General features: G+C 51.1%; 1 protein-coding gene across 2 annotated transcripts in view; it reads left to right on the top strand.

Moving 5' to 3' along the window:
- Nucleotides 1-15,161, top strand: part of CLCN4 (chloride voltage-gated channel 4) — an 82,158-nt gene that overhangs the window by 398 nt on the left and 66,599 nt on the right. The window contains exon 1 of one of the 2 annotated variants that reach the window (XM_068533241.1): nt 1,087-1,175. The exons of the other annotated variant lie outside the window; for it this stretch is intronic. The gene's annotated coding sequence lies outside the window, so the exon portion shown is untranslated. Of the gene's footprint in view, nt 1-1,086; nt 1,176-15,161 lie in introns of those variants that run through there. 2 annotated transcript variants of the gene reach the window in all.

Genomic DNA, 15,161 nt, shown 5'->3' on the forward strand with positions numbered 1-15,161 from the left:
AACCCTGGCCTGCTTGTGAAACAACCCATTTCACATCTCTTTCAGGGGCGCCAGTGAAGGGAATGTTAAAATTGCAATTTAAACTCAAACGAAATGAAACTAATCTATATGAAACTGGAATACAAATAAAAACAGTTCCTGCTTTTGCTCTTTCACATTTCAAAAACGTTTATGTGGTTTGGCAAGAAAGTTGATATCTTCACAGTTTAAGCCTGATATATGCCATTTCAAATTTACGAAATGATCACAGTTGGAATTTTCCAAGTCCCTCTAGGCAAGGCTGTTTCAGTTGTGAATGAGAAATATTGACATTGTACATATTTTCTGTAATAGATGACTCACTTCCGCAGAATGTGATAAAAATTAGAAAACGTATAGTAATGAGTTATTGCGAATTAACTTTCATGTCTGAGAGATCAAATTCTTTGCCAGAAGATTTAAGAAAACAGACACAAGTACAACCATGCTCATGCAATAGCGCTTTACTTTAAACAGTCAAATGTTCAAGTAAGAAGTATAACTATGTGGTGTCACTGTTGTTTTCTTCGGCAAAAACACGTTGATAATGGAATGCAGGTACTGAGAGTAATTAAAAGCATTATTCATCAGTGCAATTAGTATTACATTCCACAATGAATATGCTTCAAATTAATGTATTTGATATACGGTTTGAAACTTGGACCCTCTATGCAAAATATGTATATGCACTCTGTATTTTAACTGTCATTTTGATTTGCACAAAATAGATTCATTTATTTACTTCTCCATCGCATTTGATAAAGACTGTTTAAAAATAAAAGACTAAATTATTTCCTTTCATTACTAATCCCCTTATTGAAATCCTATTACCTGCGTGGAGCCTGGAGTCATTTGGGTCTCTCCTTCTGTGTGCTGTTTGTTTCCCACAATTCGTGGAAGGCTAGGCCAGCCGCCCACACCAAACACACCGCCCTGAAAGGAGGCCGGAGCGAGGCTTCGCGGGCACTCGCTCCTCACCTCCAGGGACTTCCAGGGTCTTCCCCCCCGCCCCTCCCCTCCTCGCCCCGAGGGCGTCACGTGGCGGCGTGGGCCCGCCTCCCGGTGACGTCAGCGCGTTCGCAGCCGTTGCGCCGAAGAAACGATGCTCTAGGATGCGGTGCAGGTGGGCGAGTGGCCTGCGCCATGCGGCACTGCAGGTAAGGGACTCTGCAGGAGGAGCCCCTGCAGCCCGTCGGCGCCCCAGGAAGCGAAAGTGGGGTTTCTGGCTGCTGCGGCTGCTGCAGGCACCAGGCAGCAGGGGGGCGCGGAGGGCGGCTGCTGCAGGCTCACGCGTGACTTGGGTCTTGGCAGGCGCACCCTGGGAAAGTGGGCAGGGGCCAGACTGAAAGACCCGGGCCTCTTTCACAGGAGGGGAAAAAAATCAGGAATGATCACAGTACACGCATTGTAAGGAGAGAGAGGGGCTTGTCAAAGGTAACTGTTTACCGACGGTCATTGTGCTTCTTAAATAATGACGCGTTTACTGATTCTCCTTACGGGGGTTTGTCCTCAGTAGTCAGCCTGATTTCTTTCAAAGGCAAGCTGCTGCTTTGCTTGAAATGGAATGGAAACTTCTTGGTTAGCATTTGAAGAGCTAGATGTGCGGTCTAAATTGTTTGGCATTATTTTGCAAGGTTCCAGCATTTAAAGGGGTATGTCAGAAATGTGTTTGTTTTCTCCAGGTGTTTTAAATAGATTAAAAAATAACAGTATCCAGTAAAATAAAATAAAGCTTCCAATGTGCGTGTAGGAGAGTGCAAACCAGCTACGTCTGTTCAGAACAAAAAGGTCTTTAGAAGGGGGTGGAGCTGGAAATGAACACCAAAAGCCATGAATTTCCAGTGTTCTTTTTGATTTCATTGCTAAATAATTTGCTTGCTGAAAGAAGGGGCTTGATGACGCAGTGGCAGATGGAGGGGCGTCAGCTGACTTCAGTTTTAGCAGAACAGGGGGTGGGATTTTAATGGACTCTTTTGAGAGTTCAGGCCTGTGTTTACATTCCTTTCTCTGGTTCACATATGACCCGAGGCCAGGACATGTGTGGGTACCTTAGGAGGAGAATGTGGCGTTCTTTCCTGTAAAACGTGACCCCTCTGGAAGCCGTGGTATCACTGAATTGTATTGGAACTCACACCATGAATCATTTGACCCATGCAGCAACTGTGGGAGGACCTGTAAAACAATGCTATTTTAGTTGATAATTCAATAAGGCATTTCTTTCAGCGTTTGGACACCCTGATGCGTTGCTGCAGTAATTCAGTAATTAATTTACTGCAGTTTTCTTCATTTGGTTCAGGTTGGCTATTAGAGTGCAGATCCTCAGGTCCCTACCTTCCCTTCTCCCCCAGCCCACCCCTAGACAGACAGAGCAGATGATAGACAGATGTAGTAGAGACGTGACTCCACTTCTGGCTTTGGGACTGTGGAACCTGGGACAAGTCACTTTGTGTCTTTGGGACTCAGTTTTCTTGCCCCCAGAGTCACCAAGGAATTTATACCAGGGTTTCTCAGCCTTGGCACTATTGACGTTTGGGGCTGGATGAATCTGTTGTGGGCACCGTCCTGTGCTCTGGAGGATGTTTGTTTAGCTGCATCCCTGACCTCCGCCCACTAGATGCCAGTAGCCCCCTCCCCCCAAGTTGTGACAATGAAAAATGTCTCCAGACCCTGCCACTTGTTCCCTCGTGGCGCTCCATTGCCCCTGGTTGAGAACCACTGATTTGGATGATCTTGAAATGTTCTTCTGGCTCTGGTATTCTAGAATTCATTTTCCTATGATTTGTTTCATGCTGAGCCCTTGGTCAGAGATCCGATTCCCTTTCATGATGTTGTCAATGCGAAGACTTTTTTATGCTCTGGGGTTCCAGAAGTAGCTTCAGTCAAAGAGGGGAGGCCTGTTTTGTGTTCCAGTCGTAGCTGGGAAGCTAGCTTGCCGGAGTGTCAGGGAAAGAGGGAAAAACACAAGCACTGGATCAGCGTGTTTGGAACTGGGGTAGCCCAGACTCCCCATCCTTATCTGCAGAAGTGGGAGTAGAAGGACCTGTGTGGAGGCGTCGAAAGGAGGGAGTGAGATAACGGGGGTGCTGGTGCCCGTTGTGGCCGCCACGGTCATGCGCTTTACGCTCCAGTGCAGGACTGGCCGCTAAAGGTCTGGCTCTGACACTTCAGAGAGCGGCTTTGCTGCATCACTTCACCTCTTGGAGCCGTTGCCGAAAATGTAAATGGGGCTACTGTACTTGCTGGTCCTGCTTCTTTGGCTTCTGGGGGGATCAGATGGACGTAAGAGGGTCAGCAAGCTGGAAACTCCCGGGAGACAGGAAGCAGTGATGGCAGTGGCATTGCAAGGCGTGGGCCATGTGTAGTGGGTTTGGGGGAGGGAGCTTATAATGATCAGAAAAATTATCCTTGCCCCCCCACGGGCCTGGGACTGTGGTGTGCCCCTCCCCCAATACCCTTGCCCTCAGCTCGCTCGCTCTGCCTCTTCCTGGCCCCATAAAAATTGCTCTCCTGGGGGAGGGTTGGTCTTTAGTGAGAAAGAGCCAGTGTGCAGAGGCCAGGGCACAGACAGCCTCCTTTGTCCACTTCCAGCCATTTTCTTTACAGGTGGCACCCACAGCCGGCCAGGTAGCTTGTCCCCAGAATGGCTTGGCACCCTAGGTGGGTCATTGGGCGCTGTCTCTGCACCCAGTCAGTGATGTGAAAGAAAATGAAAAAAGAGTGAGGGCTTCCCTGGTGGCGCAGTGGTTTAGAATCTGCCTGCCAATGCAGGGGACACGGGTTCGAGCCCTGGTCCGGGAAGATCCCACGTGCCGCGGAGCCACTAAGCCCGTGCGCCACAGCTACTGAGCCTGTGCTCTAGGGCCCACGAGCCACAACTACTGAAGCCCGTGTGCCACAACTACTGAAGCCCGCACGCCTAGAGCCCGTGCTCTGCAACGAGAGAAGCCACTGCAGTGAGAAGCCTGCGCACCGCAGCGAAGAGTAGCCCCCCTTGCTGCAACTAGAGAAAGGCCCCACACAGCAAGGAAGACCTAATGCAGCCAAAAATAAATAAATAAATAAGTTAAAAAAGAAAAAAAAGAAAATGGAGGAGGCTTCTCCATCAAATGAGACTTAAGAGATGGAATCACTGTCCTAGGCAGCTCTGCTGCTGTGACAGCACCGCAGGCTGGGTGGCTTACCAACAAGAGACGTTTATTTCTCACAGCTCTGGAGGCTGGAAGTCTGAGATCAGGGTGCCAGCGTGGTTGGGTTCTGGTGAGGGCTCTCTTCTGGATTGCAAACGGCTGCCTTCTCCTTGTGTCCTCACATGGTGGGAAGAGAGCAAGCTAGCTCTCTGGCCTCTTCTTATAAGGGCACTAGTCGCATGGTGAGGGCCCCATCTTCATAACTTAATCACCTCCCAAAGGCCCCACCTCCTAATACCATCACATTGGGGACTAGGATTTCAATATATGAATTCTGCGGGGGGATACATTCAGTCCATGAACAAACATCGGTAATAGGCTTTGGGGACACCTGGGTTATTTTTATGTGCCTGCCTTCTCAATCATGTGAGGAAACGATTGTAAGTTTGATTAGGTGCCATAATCTTGTGGTGTGGTGGGCACCCAGCTCAGCCACTCGTCATTCCTGACACAGAAGCAGTGAGGTGAGACATGGTTGTTTCCTGCTGCCATGTTTCAGGGTAATTTGTTACACAGCAGTAGGTAACTAACACGTGTATATGTACAGGAGTCTTATTTTTCAGTGATGCATGCTGAAGTAGTTAGGGGTGAAGTGTCACGAGAGCAATAAGTTACTTTTAAAGTTTTTTGGTTTTTTTTTTAACATTTTTGGAGATCTTTTTAATGTATGGCTGAATAGAAGACAGATGAATTCTCAAACCTGCTTCTGCATTCAGTCTGTTGCAGTATCAGATGTCATGTAGCCTCTGGAAAATTCCACTGCACACTCATGAGAGAATGAGAATGGAAAAAGGCAAATAAAAGTTTACAATTATTATAAGGATGTTTTTGGCAGCATGGACCCCCTTAAAAGGCCTTGGGGACCTCAGGGTGTCCCCAGACCACACTTTGAGAACCACAATAATTTACTTTTAAATGGTTCAGTTGAATGAAGAGAGAGCGAGAAGAGGCAAATACAGTCAAATAGGAACACTGGTTGAATCTGATTGGTGTTATTCATTGGACTCTTCTCCGTCATGTGCTGTGTATTTGAAAATGTGCACAATAGAAAGTTAGAAAGAAGGTAGAAAAGAAATGTAGACTCTTGGACACGTGAGGGGTTCTGATTGAGATCTGAGGGTGGAGCCCACGGGGAGCATTTTTAACCTGAGCTCCAGGTGCCCTTGACCGCACGAACCTGAGGCCCCAGGGGAGACCTGCTGGCCCGGAGGTTCCCAGCTTACCCAGCAGCCCTCCAGCCCTGCACACTCCCAAACCAGACCCAGGGGGATTAGTGGTGAGGAGGGTGGGTGTATGAGCCCTCTGCAAATTCTGGCGTGTGGGCTGCGGGAAAGGCCTTATTATCAAACCCTTGCTTGACTGTATTGTCAGGGGCTGGCCAGAGATAAGTTGTCCTTTCTAAGGGCAGGGGTGGTTTCCTTTCTAGAGAGTGATAAGTATTTTTTGAATGACTTGCTTTTCATCGAAATAGTAATAGATGCTTTTTGGGAGGATTTTACGCAGGATAAAGGTTATGGAAAGAGAACAAATTCTCTTTCCCATTCCCAGTCCCCCATCCCACTTCCAAAGGCAACCACTGATAACTGTCTTCTTATATACTGTTTCAGAAAATGTCTATGCAAATACATCCATCTATAGAATGTATATAGCACTTTCCTTTTTCTTTTTTCTTCACTAGGATGTAATTTACATGGAATGAAGTGCATGGATCTTAATTCAGTTGGTTTTGACCAACTGAAGAGAACATTCTTGGTACTCCCAGAGGGCCTCATCTTGCCCTCCTTTAGTCAAATCCTCTGGCTGGAGGGTACCACCATGCTGATTTCTGTCAGCACAGTTTACTTTCGCCTGTTCTTGAACTTCTTATACCTGGAGTCCTATGATCTGTACACTCTTATGTCTGGCTTCTGCACTGGGCATGATTGTGAGATTCATCCGTGTTGTATCATGTAGCACTGATTCATTCATTCATTCCATTTTCTTGTGAAAGTACTTGGGAGAGTAATATACTTGATAGACCTCGTTTCTCTTACTCCTGCTGTTTGGAAGCTGTTGTACATACATCAGCTTGCTCACAGCATGTTCCAGAGTGTGGATGGTGTGGAAGTTTACTTAACCAGTCCCCTCTTGATGGGTGTGTGGATTCCTCAAGCTTTTGTAATCAATGCTTATGGTATTGCGCCAATGTAAAAATGCCAAACAGGAGAAGACCTCTGAGATTATTTAAATGCATAGAATTTAGATGTTGGAAGCTAGCTAGCTTCAAAAATCAAAGCAACCCTTATATTTTACATATGACCAAGAGATGCCCCGAGAAGTCAGGTGACTTGCCCAAGGTCACGTGACCAGTAGCGACAGAGTTGGGGAACCACCCAGGTCCCCAGACGCCTTGTACAGAATGTTCTTTTTTGCGCTATAGGCTGTGTGAGGGAAGGAACTGTGTGTGCTTTGTTCACCACTGTAAACCCAGCACATAGCACGTGGCAGAGTAAGTGCTCATTAAATATTCGTTGGGTGAAATATTAAGTGAAATGTTAGTACCCTTAGAAAAGACCACCGATGTCCTGAGAACTGCAAAGGTGTTTCCATGAGATGTGAGCCTCGATATTCATTCATTCATTCACTCCCTCATTTACTTCTTTGTTCAGCCAGTATCTGTTGGGTCCCTGCCGTGTGTCTAGGCCAGGGTTTCTCGCCCTGGACACTGTGGGCTCTCGGGCCGGATGATTCTCTGTGGGGGGCTGTCCTGTGCGCGGTAGGATGTTTAGCGGCGTCCCCGGCCTCCACCCGCTCGATGTGGGTTGCACCCACTGCCCCGTCCCCCACTTGTGACGGCTGAACTCCAGACATTGACAAGTGTTCCCTGGTGGGCAAAATTGCCCCTGCTTGAGACCTACCGGTAGTCTAGGCACTGGGGTTTACCGTGGAACCAAATGGCCAAGGTTCGTGCCTCAGTGGAAGTGACATTGAAGTCGAGGAAAGAGAAGATAACTGTATTTGATAGGTTGTGCTGTCGCATGAAATATAGCGGGAGGCGGAGGGTGGGCAGTGGTGGATTCAGAACCCTGGTTAGACAGGGCGGTCACGGAGGCCCCTCTGGGGGCCCACACGTCACCAGGGACTGAGGGGGAGCCACGTGAACATCGAGGGGGCAGAGAGCTCCGGCTGAGGGAACAGCCAGTGCAAAGGCCCTGAGGCGAGGCAGCAAGGAGGTGGGCGTGTCCAGAGAAGAACCACCCAGAGAAGCGTGGTGGGAGAGGTGCTTGGAAGGGTGGCTGGGCGGACCCTGTGGGGACTCGGCAGGAGTGGCACCAACCCTGGTGACTCTAGGTGTGATGGCAAGCCACTGGGTGCTCTTGGGTGGGAGAGTGACACTTCGGGACTTGTGTTCGAACGGATGGCTCTGGCTGTGGTAAGGAGAGAAGTCAGAGGTGGGTGAGAGAGAAAGCAGGGTGGCCGGCGAGGAGGTCAGGACGGTGGCCACGTGAGCGGTGACCTGGGTGGCCAGGTGAGCTGCAGCTTAGAGGACCGTGCCCTTAACCAGTTTAGCAGCCGTGTCGTGCTTGGAGCCAGGCGGGCCTCGGTCGTCAGAGGAGCGCGTGCGGTCAGGTAGCACTGTGAGTGTGGCGACAGCGCCGCGAGGTGGAGGCCGCCTGCAGTGCCTCTCAGGACAGTGTCACCAGTGACGGGCGGCGGTTCGCAGGGACAGCACATGCGACAGCTCTTGCATTCCACAGATGACACTGGAAAGGCTCCCCTTCCGGCCTCCTGGTGTGGATGAAGTCGCTCGGGCTTTCTCGCGGGCCCTTGAGCCCGCCGCCTGCCTCTTTCCCTGTGGACGGGCTGTTCTCTGCCTGGAGGGCTACGCCACCCCCGTGCTGGCCAGCCTGGGTCGCCCACGGCCCACTGTCGCCGAGTCCTCCCTTGCGGGTCCTTGTGCCGGTCCTGAGAGCAGGCAGCTGGCCGTCGGTTGGGCTGATGGAGGTTTGAGACCAGAGCCTTCCCCGTTGGAGGTGACTGTCCCCCTCCTGGGGTCCCATGCGGGGAGAGCCCTGTGGGCTAGGCCGGGCCCTCGACCCCCCGAGGACGCTGCCGGGCCTGCTCCCACCAGCGGCCGCGCTGATCCGGGGGTGGGGGTGGGGTTTGGCCGGAGGGAGCGTGACACAGACACGCCGAGTTCTGTTAATCCCCTCGGGAGGTCTGGTCCTTGCCCTGGTGCCCGGGGACCTGCTGACTCATTTCTCGTGGCTGCTGTTGCTGCCCCTGGGCTCGCCCCGCACTTTTTACCGCGTCTCTGGGGGTGGCCGGAGCTTACCTCCTGCCGGGATCTTAGCCTCCCTTCTGGGTTGCGATGGTCAGTGTAAAATTTATTGTTTCCATCCACCGGAGCCCTTGGAGGTGCTGGTTGGGTTAGGACGAGAGGGGCCACCGCAACGATCCCAGACACATTATTTTCCTCTTAGCTCCGTCAGGCCTCCCACCAGCCCCCCTTTTGCCCAAAACATAGGAGTTGACTGACATTTCAGCCCTCACCTTGGTAACCCCGCTGGAATACGGTTAAGCCACCCCGTGGCCGTGTTCCCGCTGTGGCCTTGCTCTGAGGACACTGCGAAGGACACCTCGAGGCTGCATTGGAGGACTCCGTGCATTTAACCTTCACGGACATGCTGGTTGTGAGTGTCTGTGACATTGTTTTCATCCCCGAGGGGGAGTAGCCCACATGAGCAGGAAGTAGATTGTTGCCGAGGAAGGTGGTCTGCAGAGGTCCCAGGAGAGGGAGGGACACGGCAGCGTTTCTCACCAGCATCGTCTTCAGCCGCTGTCATGGGCTGATATTGTGTCTCTCAGCGCGCACGTGGTGAAGTCCTAACCCGTAGTACCTCAGAATGCGACCTTACTGGGAGATGAGAGCTTTGTAGATGTAATCAACTTAGAACGAGGCCCTGAGGGTGGCCGCGGTCCAGTGTGACTGGGGTCTTTATAAGAAGAGGGGGTCTCTGCACAGACAGGCGCAGGACGAAGAGGGTGTGAAGGGGCGTGGGGAGAAGACGGCCGTCCGCCAGCCAGGGAGAGAGGCCTGGGACGGATCCTGCCCTCACAGCCCCCAAGGAACCAACCCCGCTGTCACCTGGATCTCAGGCTTCTGGCCTCCGGCACTGGGAGACAAGAAGTTTCTGCCGTTCGAGCCACCCGGCCTGTGGGGCTTGCCAGGGCAACGCTGGTGAACTAATCCAGCGGTGTTTGCCGGGGCACACGAGCCATCGCCCACCCGGGAGGTTGGACGGTAACCCGGCAGCCTTTACTTGAGCGCTTTCTGCGCAGTTTAGGAGAAGCTTGGCGAGCAGCGCCCTCTCCGTGGAAGCAGGTAGCTCTTGGGTCCCGAGAGGAACGAGGCCTGTTCAGTCCTCTCACGACCCAAGAGGAAGGGTCCTCGGGCCCCGGTGGGAATCTGGCTCCCCGCTCACTGTCTGTGGGACTTGGGCTTGAGACCTAACCTCCCCTCTGCCTCAGCTTGCTGATCTGTAACGTGGGCCTGAGGGTGACGGCATTTACTTCAGGGAGTGTCAGGAGCCCTGGTGACTGATGCGTGTGACGCGCTTGGGACGGGAGCCCTATCCAGAGTCGTTGTTGTTATTATTACTGTGCGGAAGTTCTCCATCCTTGGCCCCGGGTGCCGGGAACGCGGAGACATCATGGCCGTCTCCCTGCCCTCTGGGGAGGGGGGCGGGATGTGAGAACACTGAGTCCATTGTGTCACCGGAGGTCATGTGCAGTTGGCCTCAGCCCCTTCCCAACACGCAGGCTGTGTTCCGAAAGGGGACAAATAGCCGCGCAGCCCTGGGGCCACAGGAGCCGTGCCACGGAAGGCGGCCGTGCCCTGCACCAGCTCGCCAGCCTTGGGGGGCAGAAGGGGTGCGGGGAGGGCTGGGTGCTGGGCAGGGGCCAAGGGGGAAGCAGGAGGGGGAGGTAGAAGTGACCCTCCCCCTCTGTGCCCGCTCCAGGCAACATTTTGAAGCTGAGAAACTTTAATTCTCACGTCTCTTTCTGTGCATCCTGCAGCTTGAGCTTTCTTCTCTTGGGGACGCCGGAGGGTGCCGTGGCCCTCGGCCTCTCGCCACGTGGCCACCAGGGGGCTCCTCTCAGTGTCCGCGCCGCTGGGTCTAACCTCCCCGGGGAGCGCCGTGCGGTGGCTGGAGGGTTGGCTAGAGGGGGTGGATGAAGCGTGGCCCGTCACCCGCCTAAAGGTGTCTGCATCTTGAAAGCGAGACTCCATCATCTCAAATGAATTCGAAGTTGGTGGGGTTTCAGGTGAGATGGAGAGGGGAGGGGAGGAGCTTTGACTAGTGGGGGAACCGGCCTCCAGGGCGGGCCCGATGACTGCCTCCTGTGTTCATGGCCAAGTGCAGCTGCTCCCACACTGAGTCCCTCAGGGCTGACTGTGCCCCCGGCGGGGCACGCTGGAAGGGGCGGCATGTGACTCGCAAGGCTAGGTCATAGAGACTGCTGCTTCCACCTCGCTCCTGTGGAGCACTTGTTCTAGAGGAAGCTGACTGCCGTGTCCCGAGGACGCTCAAGCAGTCCCATGGAGGCGCAGGGTGCAGTGGAACCGAGCCCTCGCGCCAACAGCCAGCACTGACTTGCCTTCAGATGCCTGCGGCCCTGGGCGACAACCTCCTGAGAGACCTCGATTCAGAAAGACCCAGCCAAGCTGCTGCTGAATCCCCAACCCGTAGAGACTGTGTAAGATTATATGTTTATTATTTTAAGCTGCTGAGTTCTGAGCTAGTTTGTTATGTAGCATTCTAGATAATACACCTGGGGAGGAGAGGAGCTCCACGCACGGTTTAGGTTATTGATTGTAAGTTAGGGCATATTGATGATGAGCTTCAGTGTATTGATTTTAAGTAAATGGACAACTGCATATATTTCAGGAAAATGTCTACTTCCCTGTTGATCTTCATAGCCTGGAGACTTCAGTCTCCACTAGCCCCCAAACGCCAGTGGGGTTTGGATGTCTGCTGTCACTTCAGGCACCCAGCATTGCCAGTCTGGGATGTCACTTTCTTTGGGAGCATCTCCCCTTTTCTCCCTGCACCAGTGAAACGTGCTCCGGCCTGTAATGCAGCTTGGAGCCCATGTCATGGTGGGTTTGCCAACCCCAGTGCCTTTGCTCGGTCAGAGGGTTCAGACTTTGGACCTGAATTATTTCAGTGGGAGATCAGTTTTTCTAGGTAGGTATTTTAAAAGAGAAAGAAAGTAGTTCACAGGCGCTTGAGAGAAGTGTTGCAGCATGCCAACTAAAAAATCTAACTTTTGTACAGTGAGGCGGAGAGATTTAATTCTAGTTGATGGGTCTTTTGGGGTGCCTTGAGTAATAAATCTTTTATTGAAATATATGTGCAGAAAAGTGTGTAAAGTGTAAGTGTACAGCTTGATGAATTTTCACAAAGTGATCACACCTGGGTAACCAGTGCCCAGATCAAGAAACAGGAAGTGGGACTTCCCTGGTGGCACGGTGGTTAAGACTCAGTGCTCCCAATGCAGGGGGCCCGGGTTCGATCCCTGGCCAGGGAACTAGATCCCACATACCTGCTGCAACTAAGAGTTCACACGCTGCAACTAAGAGTTCACACGCTGCAACTAAGGAGCCCACGTGCTGCAACTAAGGAGCTGGCGAGCTGCAACTAAGACCCGGCACAACTAACTAACTAACTAACTAAATAAATAAATAAATATTAAAAAAAAAAAAAAGAAAAAAAAAGATAAAACGTGACCAGCCACCAGAAGCCACCCCCATGTCCCTTCTGGTCACTCCTCAGCCCAAGGGTAACTGCTGTCCTGATTAACTCCGCACATTCGGTTTGCTTGTTTGGAGCTTTGTTTTAATGAACTCGTGTGTTCCTGTGTCTGGCCTTCCATTGACATTGGGTTTGCGAATTTCATCCTTGTCAGTGTACGTAGTGGTAGGTTGTTCATCCTTGTGGTTGTGTCTAGTCGCATAGTTTTCTCTGTATATAGGTGTCTTTTTTTCTCTTGCTGCTTTTAAGATATCCTCCTTTTCACTGGGTTTAGCAATTTGATTATGCCACTCCTCAGTGTGGTTTTATTCTGTTATTTATTTGGGTGCTTGGGGTGTATTGATTCGCTGAGCTTCTTGTATCTGTGGGCTTGTAGTCTCGTAGTTTAAATCCTGTAGAACGGGATTTCCTAGAGCAAAAGTTCTGGGCCACAAATGAAAACGTATTTCAGAGAAATTTCTTGAGAGAACTTAAAGGGAGTTTTAAACCAATTTCCCTCTCACCTCCTGCACTTGGATAAGAAATGTGAAGTAGGGTTTGGCTCATCCGGCTGCTACAGGGACTGCCAAGTCTTGGTGCTCCCCCCGCCTCCCGCTGTGATGGGTCCAAAGTCCACTTCTTTGGGCTCCCAAGATTCTGGGTCAGATGCCTGTGGTTGGGCGTCAGCCAGGATGTTGGCCGGCTGCACCGAGGAAGAGATCTGTCTATATTTGTCAGCCCAGCTTTTTTCCTGGGTGAGAAGTAATAAGGGAAAAATCAGGATGAATCGAGCAGTTAAAGAAACCCCCCGAACCTAGGAGGGGAAAGCAAGGCATGCCCTTCAGACTCGCGTTGCTACAGAGGATAAAACTGTGGACCCTGGTGCATGTGAAAGGCGATGCAGTCAAAGAGACGTGTCCCAACCTCTCATTTTCACGTCTAGTGACTTGAGTATGGTTTTTGTATTCTTTTTGTCCTGTGTATACTCACAGGTAAGCTATCTTTCTTGCATGTATTTTTTTTTAAATAAATTTATTTATTTATTTATTTTTGGCTGTGTTGGGTCTTCATTTCTGTGCTAGGGCTTTCTCTAGTTGCGGCGAGCGGGGGCCACTCTTCGTCGCGGTGCGCGGGCCTCTCACTGTCGCGGCCTCTCTTGTTGCGGAGCACAGGCTCCAGACGCGCAGGCTCAGTAGTTGTGGCTCACGGGCCCAGTTGCTCCGCGGCATGTGGGATCTTCCCAGACCAGGGCTCGAACCCGTGTCCCCTGCATTGGCAGGCAGACTCTCAACCACTGCACCACCAGGGAAGCCCTCTTATATGTATTTTTGAGCGTGCCTGTGCAGTGATGTCCCAAGCGTTAAGCTGACTGCTTCATAGAGTTTTCTATCTCTAGATGGATGTAATTTTGTTTGTTTTTTAGAAAAATGTTTATTTAAATGTAGTTGATTTACAATGTTGTGTTAGTTTCAGGCGTACAGCAAAGTGATTCAGTTATACGTATATAGGTAAATATATGTATTCTTTTTTTTGCATTCTCTTCCATTACAGGTTATTACAAGATATTGAGTAGCGTTCCCTGTGCTATACAGTAGGTTCTCGTGGGTTATCTACTTCATATTTTAATCCCAAACTCTTAATTTATCCCTCCCTCCCCCTTTCCCCTTTGGTAACCGTAAGTTTGTGTTCTGTGTCTGTGGGTCTATTTTTGTTTTGTAAGTAAGTTCACGTGTATCATTTTTTAAGATTCCACATACAGGTGATATCATATGGTGTTTGTCTTTGTCTGTCTGACTTACTTCACTGAGTGTGATCATCTCTAGGTCTAGATGGATGTAGTTTTAATAACGCTCCTTGTAGAGGAGAGATTGTGTGTGTGGTGGGTGAAGCTTTTTAGGGTTAACGGATGTTGTAACTGTACAGCAGGCTCAGCAAACACTGCCTCAAAGGTGCAGACAGTAGATGGGGGTGAGTAACGCAGGCCTCTGCCCTCAGGAGCTCAGAGGCAGCAAGCTTTGAAACAATGATTCCAGTTTATAAGTAAGATTGATATTCAAAACAGTAGTAATTAAAACACAACGGGAAGGATGCAGGGAAGGAAATGGAGTGGGGAATAGGAGGGGAATGAAGGGTTTATAAGGGCCCCTGGTTGTTAAAGCCCGGTCTGTGGGCCAACAACATCAACCTTCCTGGAAGCTTGTAAGAAATGCACATTCTTGGGCCTTGCCCCAGAGCTGCTGAAGCTCAATGTCTGGGGCCGCGACCAGGACCGGGACCCAGCCCTCCCGATTTGCCAGGTCACCTGTTGCATTCAATAAAGTGTGTCAGGGAGTTTTCCTGCGTTCTTACACGGATGACAGGTTTTACTTTGCCGATTAGTACAACTTACCCATTTGGTTTCTTTTAAGGGTCGTGCTTTGGTGTCATCCCTAAAATCTCTGCCTAGCCCTAGGTCATGAAGATTTTGCCCATTTGTACAGGGCCATAAACATCACTCAGGGATTTATGCAGGCAAAGGCATCCCTGGCTGAAGAAAGAGAAAGTGGGCTGCATTTGGGTTCTCTGAGAAGCGGACCCTGAGACGAGGATTCTGGTGCAGGGCGTTTCTTGGGTGCTGCAGGGACGCTGGGAGGGGCGACCGGGAGAAGAAGGCACCCGTTAGAACCTGGGCTGTTAATGCAGCTCACCCTGTGGGCAGCCGGAGCTTAACTCCATGCTTTGGAAACTCTAGAAAATGACGCTTGCTGTGTCACGAGCTCCCCGAGTCATCTGTGGGTTCACTAGGAGGACTTAGGGGACCCAGTGTATAGTTGTCTTCACTGCTGTGACCTCCTATAATGGAAGGCTATAAAGCAAAATCAGCAAAGGGAAAAGGCGACGGGGCAAAGTCTGGAGGAAACCAGGCTCCGGCTCCCAGAGTCCTCTTCCCGTGGAGTCCCACAGGATGTGCTTCACTTTGCCCACAGTGAGCTGAGGCAGCACGGGGGACGCGCTCTCTACCCAGGAAGCTTGTTGGTCTCAGTGCCCAGATTTCTACTGCGGGCTGGTCCTGTAGGCACTCTGTCCAGCTCGTATCAAAATTCCAGACTCCCGGAAGGAGAGCAGAGGTTCGGCATCAGTCACAGTACTTGGACAACCAGTTTAGGTACCACGAGCCATTCTTATCAGTGCTGGGGAT

This window comes from Eschrichtius robustus, chromosome X (assembly GCF_028021215.1).
Source record: "Eschrichtius robustus isolate mEscRob2 chromosome X, mEscRob2.pri, whole genome shotgun sequence".
Classification (NCBI taxonomy): domain Eukaryota; kingdom Metazoa; phylum Chordata; class Mammalia; order Artiodactyla; family Eschrichtiidae; genus Eschrichtius; species Eschrichtius robustus.